Below are 12,503 nucleotides of genomic sequence, written 5' to 3'. Positions count from 1 at the left end.
ACATGACTATGAGTCTCGGAGCCAAGGTGGCTTTACTCAAGTTGAAGGTGTAGAACAGTGAGGTATTTACACTGCTGTCCTACACCACACCTTTGTTAACAGCGACCTATACTAGCGTCATTAAAAAAAATGGAAACAAAGCAGGAGGACAGAAAATAATGAACACGGTGGGAAGATATCCCAGCTCATATCTCTCCGAAAATGCATCGTTAATAAAGAGGACACACGTGTGACTGTTTGTTCTAACGAGGGGGAAGAAACACACTGCTTGGCAGCCATAATCAAGCTGTCCCCAGGCTGTAGTAAACTAGTTGTACTCCTCGGTAACGGGGGAACCATTAGGTACAGTATTTCTCCCCAGGCTGTAGTAAACTAGTTGTACTCCTCGGTAACGGGGGAACCATTAGGTACAGTATTTCTCCAGCTAATGGGCTGAGAAAGGAGTTCTCAGCTCACACTGTTCTCTGAAAAAAACCTGGGTCACAGGATGACTCTAATGATGCCTCAAGTTGTTTTAAAACAACTGTATGCTAGAGCAGGGTTTCTCAAGCAAGTATAGCACCTGAGGGTGCCTTGACGCAAGTCCCGGGTTTCCTCAGAATACTTTGATAATATTTGGAATTTATCAATGTCACTTCAGTTCAACCAATCTACAAGCTCGCACATGCACACGCATGCGCGCGCGTGTTGATAATATTTGGAATTTATCAATGTCACTTCAGTTCAACCAATCTACAAGCTTGCACGCACTCACGCACATGCACACACACACACACACACACACACACACACACACACACACACACACACACACACACACACACACACACACACACACACACACACACACACACACACACACACACACACACACACACACACACACACACACACACACACACACACACAGAATGTTCCTCCAGAATAGGAATGCTGGTATAAAAGTAAAAAATGTTCAGTCTGTCCAGTTTACCTCTTGACATACACTATCTTTGGGGGAAAGATTTACATAATTATATAGTATGACAAAAGGTGCTAACAATGTAATTCAGGGGTGCCGTGGACAAATTTGTTTTTTACAGGGGTGACCTGAGCCAAAACAAATTGAGAACCACTAACTGTGCTAACTACTCTGATACTTTGTAATCTGTCGTAGTCCACAATAAGGTTGCAAACGCCATGTGACCAATGTGAGACTTTTTGTGTTGTTATTTTGGTGATAGTGGTAGTGGTGCTGTGTGAGAAAGAGGGAGAGCTTGATCAGAGAGATGGTGGAGGAGTGAGACGAGTGGCGAAGAGGACGAGGGTGAGAGGGAGACAGATGGAGAGAATACCTATTTCACCTACAATGACATGCCATTTATTCATTTATGTACAAAATCTCTGGGAATCTATTTTCTCTTCAGGGTTGGTAAACCACAGCGCTTAAGTTATTAATGAACCATTTACATTTTTTTATTTGAGACAAAAATACATTCTTCTTTTCAATGAATAGGAATGGGGAAATAAATTGCAAATCTCCTCTCCCCATTGCTGCCACTTAACCTGTAACTAAAATGTCACAATGTTCAATCTCCAGCAAACAGAACAGAACAGTACAGTGTTCAACAGCCTTGAACCCCCTGGCTAGCTGTTCACCCAGACAGCGTGAGGTAAGACCACACTTCCATGGATAATCACCTCTTTCACCCTCTGTATTCAATTCAAGAGGGATTTAATGGCATGACATAAACTGATTATTGCCAAAGCAAACTCTGAGATGTATCTCTCTCGTGTGCGTGCGTGCGTGCGTGCGTGCGTGCGTGCGTGCGTGCGTGCGTGCGTGCGTGCGTGCGTGCCTGCGTGCGTGCGTGCGTGCGTGCGTGCGTGCATGTCTGTCTTGCAGTCAGGCAGCAAAGCTACTAAATAAGTGATCATGGAATGTGTTCCTGCCAAGCACACTGGTGGCAGGCTTGATGGATGATTGCTGGGCTAACTGGCTGGCTGGCTGACTGACTAGTTTTCTGGCTACCCAGTCAGACGCATGCACGGATTGCATGCACATGCGTGCACGCACGCACGCACACGCACGCACGGACACACACACACACACACACACACACACAGACAGAAGCACGTGAGATGCTCTGAGTCCCCTGACTGCGTTGTGCTTATGTATGCAGGGTGTGTTTGTGTGTATCTATGTGTGTATGTGGACAATATTGGGGTCAGCTTTCTTGCCTATCCAAAACACACACGTGTGCGCACACACGCACTAAGAGGGAGGGAGACAGAGAGAGTAGAGAGATAGAGAAGGGGGGGTGCAGCTGCATTGGCATAGACACAGTGTGTCACCAACAGATGGACGGACGGACGGACGGACGGACGGACGGACGGACGGACGGACGGACAGACAGACAGACAGACAGACAGACAGACAGACAGACAGACAGACAGACAGACAGACAGACAGACAGACAGACAGACAGACAGACAGACAGACAGACAGACAGACAGACAGACAGACAGACAGACAGACAGACAGACAGACAGACAGACAGACAGACAGACAGACAGACAGACAGACAGACAGACAGACAGACAGACAGACAGACAGACAGACAGACAGACAGACAGACAGACAGACAGACAGACAGACAGACAGACAGACAGACAGACAGACAGACAGACAGACAGACAGACAGACAGACAGACAGACAGACAGACAGACAGACAGACAGACAGACAGACAGACAGACAGACAGACAGACAGACAGACAGACAGACAAATACACACACTGCTTTCATGCTTTAGTGTGCCATGTCATTGTGATTGAAGAAGAGCATCCCAAACCCACAGCAATCAACCAGACTCCTGGGTTCCTATCCCACCTCAGCTACCATCCATTCCACACCCACAGCAACCAAAAGGTCCTGTTCCAAACCTGTCTCTCCTCACAGTAATGATACAAGCAGGAATGGCTACACACACAGTAATGATCTACGAGATAAAGACAATGATCCTACAAAGATCATATAGTGGGAGAGAGAGAGAGAGAGAGAGAGAGAGAGAGAGAGAGAGAGAGAGAGAGAGAGAGAGAGAGAGCGTAAGAGAGAGAGACCGTAAGAGAGACGAGAACAGAGATAGGGCTGGAGGGGACACAGGAATAGAGCAAGAGAGAGAGAGAGAGGTAGGGGGAGATAGGGGGTAGAGGATGTCAGAGGGAAGGAGGTCAGGAGGGGGTTGGGGAGATGGTGAACAGGTCAGGACTCAGTGAGGGAGGAGAGCATGAGGGGAGAGAGAGAGAGAGAGAGAGAGAGAGAGAGAGAGAGAGAGAGAGAGAGAGAGAGAGAGAGAGAGAGAGAGAGAGAGAGAGAGAGAGAGAGATAGTGGGATTGAGGCTGGGAGAGGGGGAGGGGCTCACAGGGGGATGAAGAGAGGAGGATGAGGGGAAGAGACAGACATGAGACAGGGAGGAGAGAGAGAGAGAGACAGGGATGGATGGAGAGAGTCCCACACGATGAGAGAGAGAGAGGGAGAGGGGGGGGGACATGGAGGAAAGCTTACAGCAGGATGCAGAGGTGGTATATTAGAACATAAAGGGACGGAAGAGGGAGAGAGAGATATGTAGAAGAGGAGGGGTGAGAGATAGATGCCAAGAGAGTGAAAGGGCTTACTTAATGAGGGAACAAGACATATAGACCCTAAAAGCCATCCTGCTCCTTACAATAAACCCAACTGTATAGAATGTTGGCTGATAGAGGAAAGTTCATGCATGGGGACAGCGAAGGGCTGGGTTCAACCTGCAACCTGCCTATACGATTATGATGAGACGTACTGTGTACAAAGTTGTCATTTTGTGGCTGTGGTGTAAGAGAGAAAGGTTTCCCTCAAATGGTATAGGTCTCATCGTACAGGGCTGGACAGATGGACGGACGGACAGATACAGTATGGTCATCCTTAGAGCCTCACCACTAACAGGGTTAAGGAAAGCAAGAGATAGTCATCCAACTATAGAGGGGAGGAAGAGCGATACAAATAGAGTGAAAGACAAAGCGTGTTTAGGAGTGTGTGTGCATGAGGTGCAGGCCAACGTCATTTAACACACACACCCCTCTCCCCTTTTCTCTCCATCCTTCCCTGCCTGCTTTAACGGGGCTGTCCGCTCCCTCTCTCTTTGTCCATCTTCTATCTCTATATTTTAATTAAACCCTGCACCCGAGCTCCCCTCCATCTTTCCTTCTCTCCATTCTTCTCTGTGTCTCATCATTTCTCGTTCTCTCCCTCTCCCTTCACCCTGTCCCTCTCGCTGCATGCAGCACATGGCTGCCAGCTAATGCAGAGAGGGGGTCTGTCTGTCTCTCTCCTGCTGTGCTCCTCCCTTTCTCTGTGCTCTCTTCTTCTGCTACCCCACCCTCCCTCTCCCTGGATGGTTCTTAAAGGGACAAAGGGTTCCCTGCCCTCTTCCTGCTCCCTCATCTCCCTCTGCTCCTCTACCACCCATCTCTACATTCTCTCTCTCTCACTCTCTCTCTCTCTCTCTCTCTCTCTCTCTCTCTCTCTCTCTCTCTCTCTCTCTCTGGTTCCTAAAAAGACAAAGGATATCCTGACCTGTTTCTCTCCTCTCCTCTGCCTCTGCTCTCTCTGTTCCCATGTCTTAAAGGGACCAAGACACTCAGATATGGCTGTTGGTTACTATATATACAGCAATGTATACTGTACTGTATGCCACCGAATGTTACTGTATGTTACTGAATGTCACTATATATACTGTATGATACTTTGTTATTACTGACTAGAGTGGTGCCCGTTAGGCGCTGGCCTACTTGGAACAACCGGTGCCTGGCTGAGTACTGAGTCGGTAACGATGGAAGTTGGAGATGCCCCACCCAGCTATGCAGTACCCGTTGTACCCGTGTCAGAGTACCCGTTCCACCCATCTGTCTGTGTCCCTTCATTCCTATATATGGAGTTCTGTGTCAGCCCAAATATGGAGTATTATGATGTCAGAACAGGCCAGCTCCATATATGGACTTATGGACCCTGGGCAGGGGCCATGTCCAGAGCCCGGGCAGAGGCCTTTTGTGGCGGTTCTGGACAACCGTGGGTCCGACCGACTCGACACCGGGCACTGCACTCCCTGCGGGGGTGTGGAACGCGTGTGTCGAATTTGAAGTCGGTGGGGCGAACGGTTCACAGGTTACGTGCATTACAGCCGTACAGACAGACAGACGTACAGACATGTGGTGCATTTATAGATAGATGTTCATTACTATAGTTACGTTATTGTATGCCACTAAATAAAGTTGTCACTAGTAGTGACATTGATGTATCAGTCAGATTTAGAGCAGATTCCATTCCAACTGGCTATGACCGCCTTCCAAATTGTGCTCCTCTCTCCTCCCCTAGTCTCCTCCCCTAGTCTCCAGGTAGTAGAGGAGTGACTGTGATTCATGATGGTGTTTACAGTTGAGCTGTACAGCTGTTGAATGAGGAGCAGAAGGGACTCCCTGTGTGTTTAACAAGGGGAAAGGTCTACACACACACACACACACACACACACACACACACACACACACACACACACACACACACACGCTGCACATGTAGACAAACTAGACATTCACACACTGAAATGCAAATAAACATATTCACACACAAGTATAAAACCCCCACACACATAAAACCCATACACGACATGTGTGCATTTCGATACACATGCACGCGCACACACACACACACACACACACACACACACACACACACACACACACACACACACACACACACACACACACACACACACACACACACACACACACACACACACACACACACACACACACACACAGAGAGAGAGAAAGAGCCCATGTTCTCTCAGGGGAACAGGTCCAGGTGGACTTAAGGCCTGGACAGTCAATCATTGTTTTACCCATAATCCCACTGGGAGACAGGAAGACACAGGAAAATGCAGCATCAGCCAACCTGACAGAAGTCATCTCTGACACTGTGTGTACAATATGTGTGAGTGTGTGTGTGTGCGTGTGTGCGCATGCTTCTCTATATGTACCTCTGTTTTCTGCATGGATGTTGGATATGCTCATGTAGCCTATTTATGAGGATGAGTGCATGAGTTATTGAGACTGCTAAGGATTTTACTGGCTTGCAGGTACCAGATACTTACTTACATTGCAGGAAAAGTGCGGCTACTGTTACTGTATACAGCAAATCGAATTAGGATATGATCTTGATATAAGAGACACATGGAATGACTATCATGCTGTTAGCTCAGTGGTTTTCAACCAGTGGTCCTTGAGGGGGTTCCAGGTGGTCCCCATGCAGCTAAATGAGAGAAAGTTGGTAATCAAATGGACCCTTATAGATCTTCTACTCTTGAGTGTAAAATGAATCAATGGTCCATTTAATAATATGGTTTCCTTTTACACTCTCAAGAGTTAAGTTATTGTTAAACAACTGCATTACTTAATTTATAAGAAGTCTACACAATTAGAGAATGTCAAATATCTTTTATTTTGATCAACGTTTGCCTGTTGTCTCTCAAATCTTATCCAAGGACAACAAAATATTCTTTAGTTTTGGATCTGCGAGGCTAAATCATCAAATGGTGGTCCATGTACAGTATGGCTCAAATGCTAAATAAATAATGGGCCTTAATATGAAAAGGTTGAAAACCACTGTGGTACAGTAGCTCATAGTGATACATATAGGGGACTTCAAAGAATAACACCTGTCTTTATAATACAGCAATGTTTTTTGCTTATATAGTAGGTTGAAATCATATGAATGTAATGGATACATTATTGTTTTTCTGTACGTCTCTGCTATAAACAATTCGATATAGTGCACATTTGCCTTAAAAAGCCAGATATTAATTAATCTGACTGTTTCTTTAATGTGATTCACGGTTAAATAAATACATACATAATCAGTAAGCTGGGGGTCTCCCCTCATAACTACACCTCATCCCCAACTCCTCCTCTCCTCTCCTCTCCTCTCCTCTCCTCTCCTCTCCTCTCCTCTCCTCTCCTCTCCTCTCCTCTCCTCTCCTCTCTCTGAGATCGTTCCCTCATGTTCCCTCCACACCCACTTTGACTTCACTCTCTCTTTCTGTGTCTCCTTTCAACAAGTCAGCAGTTCTCAAACACTTTCATGTCAAGGACCCCCAAATTGATGTGTATTATATAGCCACGGACTCCCATTTGAAAAGATTTTGTGCTAGGGTCCCCCAGAAGATTGGTGTCGTTGTATATGGAGCTGACTGATGTGTTTGTGCCTGATGCCATTGAGGTGACTAGTTTCATGTGTTTGTGCCTGATGCCATTGAGGTGACTAGTTTCATGTGTTTGTGCCTGATGCCATTGAGGTGACTAGTTTCACCTATAGCTACTTCTTAAACATTTGTTTTCAAATTATGGAATTTCTTAGATTTTTCTTGAATCGAATTTTGTTAAGATTTAGCTTTTTTTGGGAATGTTTTTTGGAAAATGTTTTGAAATAATAATAATTTGAAACAAAATGTAGGAAACAAAAAATATAGGGACGCCAAAAACCCATGCAGTGTTTGAGAACCAGTGCTCTATATTTACCTCGCTCTTCTTACCGTTTAATTTCCTATACTCTCTCTCTCTCTGTCTCTCTCTCTCTCACTGTCTCTCTCTCTCTCTGTCACACTCTCTCTCTCTCTCTCTCTCTCTCTCTCTCTCACACTGTCTCTCTCTCTCTCTGTCACACTGTCTTGCTATCTGTTCATCTTTTATCCCTTATCATCCCCAAATCCTAAGCTATGCCCCTCCCTCCGCAGCTCACTCTGCAATCTTCTGTCCATGTCAAATGGGCACACACACACACACACACACACACACACACACACACACACACACACACACACACACACACACACACACACACACACACACACACACACACACACACACACACACACACACACACACACACACACACACACACACACACACAGGCCTGTACAATCAGTGGTCTAACCCTTAAACGACGTTAAACACAAAAATACACACGTGTAATACACAAGCTATACACACAGGCTACATTCTTCTATACAAACACACCATAATGGTGACATGCACTGTCATGTCTCATTGTGTGTGTGAATGTCGTGCGTGCGTGTCTGAGTGTGCACGCGCACGCGGGCGTGCGTGCGTGTGTTTATGTGTACACGTGTACTGCTTGTATGAATAGAAAGGGTTGTCTGATGAGGCTGTCTCTTTCACACTGGCCACATCATATGACCCTGCTCATGTGCATGTGCATGTGCATGTGTGTGTGTGTGTGTGTGTGTGTGTGTGTGTGTGTGTGTGTGTGTGTGTGTGTGTGCAACTGTGCGTGTGTGTGCGTGTGTGTGTGTGTGTGTGTGTGTGTGTGTGTGTGTGTGTGTGTGTGTGTGTGTGCACGCACAAATGCGGTGCATGCGTCTATGCCGGTGTCGGCGGTGTGTGTGTGTGTTGGAGTCACATGGTGCCAGTGGCAGCCTCTAGGACACCGCTATGACCCCTGGGAAAATAGATTGACCCGACCTTCTAAGCAAGCAGCCATCATGGCTGTAACAAACAGCACCACGTTGCACAGCACAGAGGTTTGGTCTGCAGCAGCAGGGCCATTTTTATGCACAGGCGAGCTAGGCAAATGCCTACGTTCTGCCATGGGGGAGGACGAAGAAGCACCCATGCGAAAAAAGAATAATAAAATTAAATAAATGCATGGGTGCTTTATTGCCCCCCCAGCTTACTGCTCACTGTTTATGCTGAACATGCTGTACCTCGAGATGGCTGTAGGACGGTGCACACCTGTGTCACTGGCAATGACATAATGTGTAATGAGTTAACTAATCTGTAATATTGTGTCTGGCAGTAATTATGCTGCTGTAAACTGCAGTTTAACCCATTTAGACCGTACGACGTGGGGAACGTCATAACTAAACCAACCGACGGGTTGCTAGGACGTGTACACACGTCCTAGTGCATTTTCATTGATATCAAACGAGAGATAAATATTCTGAGTTGGCCTCTCCTTCTGCACCATACTCCTTTCTCTTTCGCGCATGCGCGTTGTCGTTCACTTCCTTGTTTACTGTTCACAAAGAAAGGCTCGGCACGCGTAATCTAAGGAGCTATATACTAAGCTCTTCATTTCTGACTTCAACATGCCTCTCGTTCAAAATATGAAGCAAGTGATCATCAGCGACTTATATCGCAATCTTAGCGAGGTAAGCAAGGACGTTAACCCTGTCTGCAGGTCTTAATATCCTGTACTGCAGTGTGTGTGTGTCTTCTTGTGTGCAGTGTGTGTTTCTAATGTCACTCTGTCTATACAGTAGAGTCAGTAGACGTGTGTGTGCTTCAGTGGCTTTGCCACTGTGTCTGTGTGTGTACGTGTACTGTATGTGCAGTGGCCTTGCAGAAACATTGGATCTTCATGTTGTTGTAGCCAGGGGTCACCAACATGTCCATACACAGACAAATGTGTCCGTGGCAAAGACTTGGTCATGTCCGTGGCACATTTTATATTTTATGTTTTACACACCATTATAATGTTCTCATTTTGATCATAACACCTACTTACTGAATGTCAAGTCTCCAGGTTTTCTTCTGAATATGTATGACATTTATTTATTATGAGTTTAAAAAGCAGGTGGCTTGCGCACATCCAGTTCCTGGCTGGTGCTGGACTAAGGTAAGTACAGTGAAGAGAAGAGAGTCCACACACAGGTTTGCTTAATGGTGTTCTTTTATTGAAACACCATAATAATATACGTATATTATTATGGTGTTTCAATAAGAGAACACCATTGGAGCAAACCTGTGTGCGGACTCTCTTCTCTTCAATTTATTTATTATGACACTATGGCACATTCGGAGTCCACTAATACTAGTGATTCTCCAATGTTTCATTTGAAGAGACCCCCTTCCTTAACTCTGAGAGAGAACACTCTCACAGTTACAGACCTATATAGTGGTCATTCAGGGCTATCTATTGATGTGTTTCTGGTAATATTATTGTCCACTCATTTTGTATGTCCACGACAAGCCAACATGGCGATGACTCCTGGTTGTAGCCTAATTTTATTGCCCTTCTTTTTTTATACTTTGTCGCACGAAAACAATAGCAGACGGAGCGTAAATTAGGCTTTGCACTGCTGTTCCTCCTCCACCAAACAGTCCATCTCTTTTCACTCCGCCCAAAGCGCAGGAGACAAGTCTAGCAAGCTGTCCTCTGAGAAACACTGGCTTTCATTTTACACTTCAATGTTCAATATTCCAATTTGCTCAACTGCATACCATTAAGAAATAAGCGCCCACTGCAGTACTAATGCACGATAGATGCAGGACAGGGGACACGCACGCAAGTGCAATTTGAAGCACAAGCACACACACACACACACACACACACACACACACACACACACACACACACACACACACACACACACACACACACACACACACACACACACACACACACACACACACACACACACACACACACAGAGTCCTGTGGCGTTGCTCAGTGCAAATGAAATGAGCGGGTGCACCTATTAAAAATTCTACAATTATCTGCTGGCTATCAAGAGCAGACAATCAATGTGACCGTCATTACCAGAACAGAACGCTGATGAGGAGGAGGAGGAGGAGGAGGAGGAGGAGAGGGAGGAGGGGGCAGACTGAGGAAAGAAAGTAGGAGAGAAAAGGGAAATATAGACCACGGGAACACATGAGGAAGAGAAGTGCAGGACTGGAGACAGAAGGAAGGAAGGTACTATAGGAAGGAAGGAAAGAAGGAAGAGGAGAGAGAAGGAGAGAATAAAGATGCAACTGTGGGAAAAAAGGAGTCATCCAAAGGATGGAGGGATGGATACAAGAGGAGAGACAGATGATAAAGATAGGATAAAATGATGCAAAAGAGGGATGTCTGCTTTGAGGGACAAATGAAGAGGAGAGGAATGAAGGGAAGCTAATGAAAGGGGAGCAATTTGCAGATTGACGGAGAGATAAAGAGTGAATGAGGAGCAGGCGGATGCAGAGAGAGGGATGGAAGAGAGGGGTAGATATGAATGAGGAGCAGGCGGATGCAGAGAGAGGGATGGAAGAGAGGGATGGAAGAGAGGGATGGAAGAGAGGGGTAGATATGAATGCAGAGCCGGGGAGGTATATGGAAAGAGAAGGGAAAGGATGGAAGGAACAATAGAGGTGCACAAGGCAGCAAAACAAAATAGAAAGAGAACGAGAACAAATAAAGTAGAGGAGAGAGAGAGGTATGGACTGAGGGACAGAGAGGGGAGTCTGGTTGTAAGGATGCAGAAAGGAGTAGAGGCTCTAATGGTTTGTCCCCTGTCGTTTTTCATTTGCGGCTCCAGTACGCACTGACAGCTAGAGGCTTTTCTGCCCACCTCCTCTCCTCTCTCCTCTACCCCCCGTCCCCCCCTCTCGCTCTCCTGCAGCCCAGAGGAGCTAACCTGAGAGAGAGTGGTAACAGATGCTAATTCCTTCATTCCCTGCCAACCTCATCCCCCACCTCCGGTCCCAGGGGAGAGCGAGGGAGTGGAAAGGGTGTGGGAAGAAGGGAAGGAGGGGTGGAGGGTTGTACTCCCCCCGCGTGGGATTACAATGGATTATCCCGCTAAAACGCAGCACGAGCTGGCTGCTCGCTGCTCGGGCTCTGTGCCTGCCTGGCAGACAGCCTGTCTGACAGCCCGCCTACAGAACTTGTTGCCCGCCTACCTTAGTTGTGTTACCCGCCTACCTTCCTGCCTACCTTAGTTGTTGCCCGCCTACCTTCCTGCTTATAAAACGTATTGTCCGCCTGCCTTCCTGTCTGTCTGTCAGAACTGCAGCATCACTCCCAATCTTCCGCCGTAGTCTGAAAACCCACCTTTTCAGACTCCACCATGGCCCATAGCACTTACCCTACCCCCTTAGACAGCACTTTTTAGACTTAGATAGCATTTGATACAGACTTATAGCATGTTATGTAGACAGCACAATAATTGCATTGTATGTAGTCATAGCACTTCATAGTATATATGTACAGCATAGTATAGTATATATGTATAGTTTACATGTACAGTGTAATTATATAGATATGTTCTAGCTACGTTCTTAGCTTACGCATGTTTCTTGATAAATGCTTTTTATATATGTGATGTATTCCCATGCTTTTTGTTCTTGCTTAATGTAAATCGCTCTGGATTAAGAGCGTCTGCTAAATGCCTAAATTGTAAATTGTCTATAACTTGCTGTCTTTCTATAACTTTCTGTCTACCTATAACTTTCTGTCTGCCTATAACTTGCTGTCTGTCTATAACTTGCTGTCTGTCTATAACTTGCTGTCTGTCTATAACTTGCTGTCTGTCTATAACTTGCTGTGTGTCTATAACTTGCTGTCTACCTATAACTTGCTGTCTACCTCTAACTTGCTGTCTGTCTATAACTTGCTGTCTGTCTATAACTTGCTGTGTGTCTATAACTTGCTG

General features: G+C 46.1%; 1 protein-coding gene across 1 annotated transcript in view; it reads right to left on the bottom strand.

The window, feature by feature from the left end:
• The window catches only part of nol4lb (nucleolar protein 4-like b), a 185,311-nt gene that overhangs the window by 16,176 nt on the left and 156,632 nt on the right, over nt 1-12,503 (bottom strand). The gene's annotated exons all lie outside the window — the stretch shown is intronic.

The sequence above is a fragment of the Electrona antarctica genome, assembly GCF_951216825.1.
Source record: "Electrona antarctica genome assembly, chromosome: 2".
Classification (NCBI taxonomy): domain Eukaryota; kingdom Metazoa; phylum Chordata; class Actinopteri; order Myctophiformes; family Myctophidae; genus Electrona; species Electrona antarctica.
Note: the sequence above shows the minus strand (reverse complement) of the source record. Positions and strands in the feature narration are given on the sequence as shown.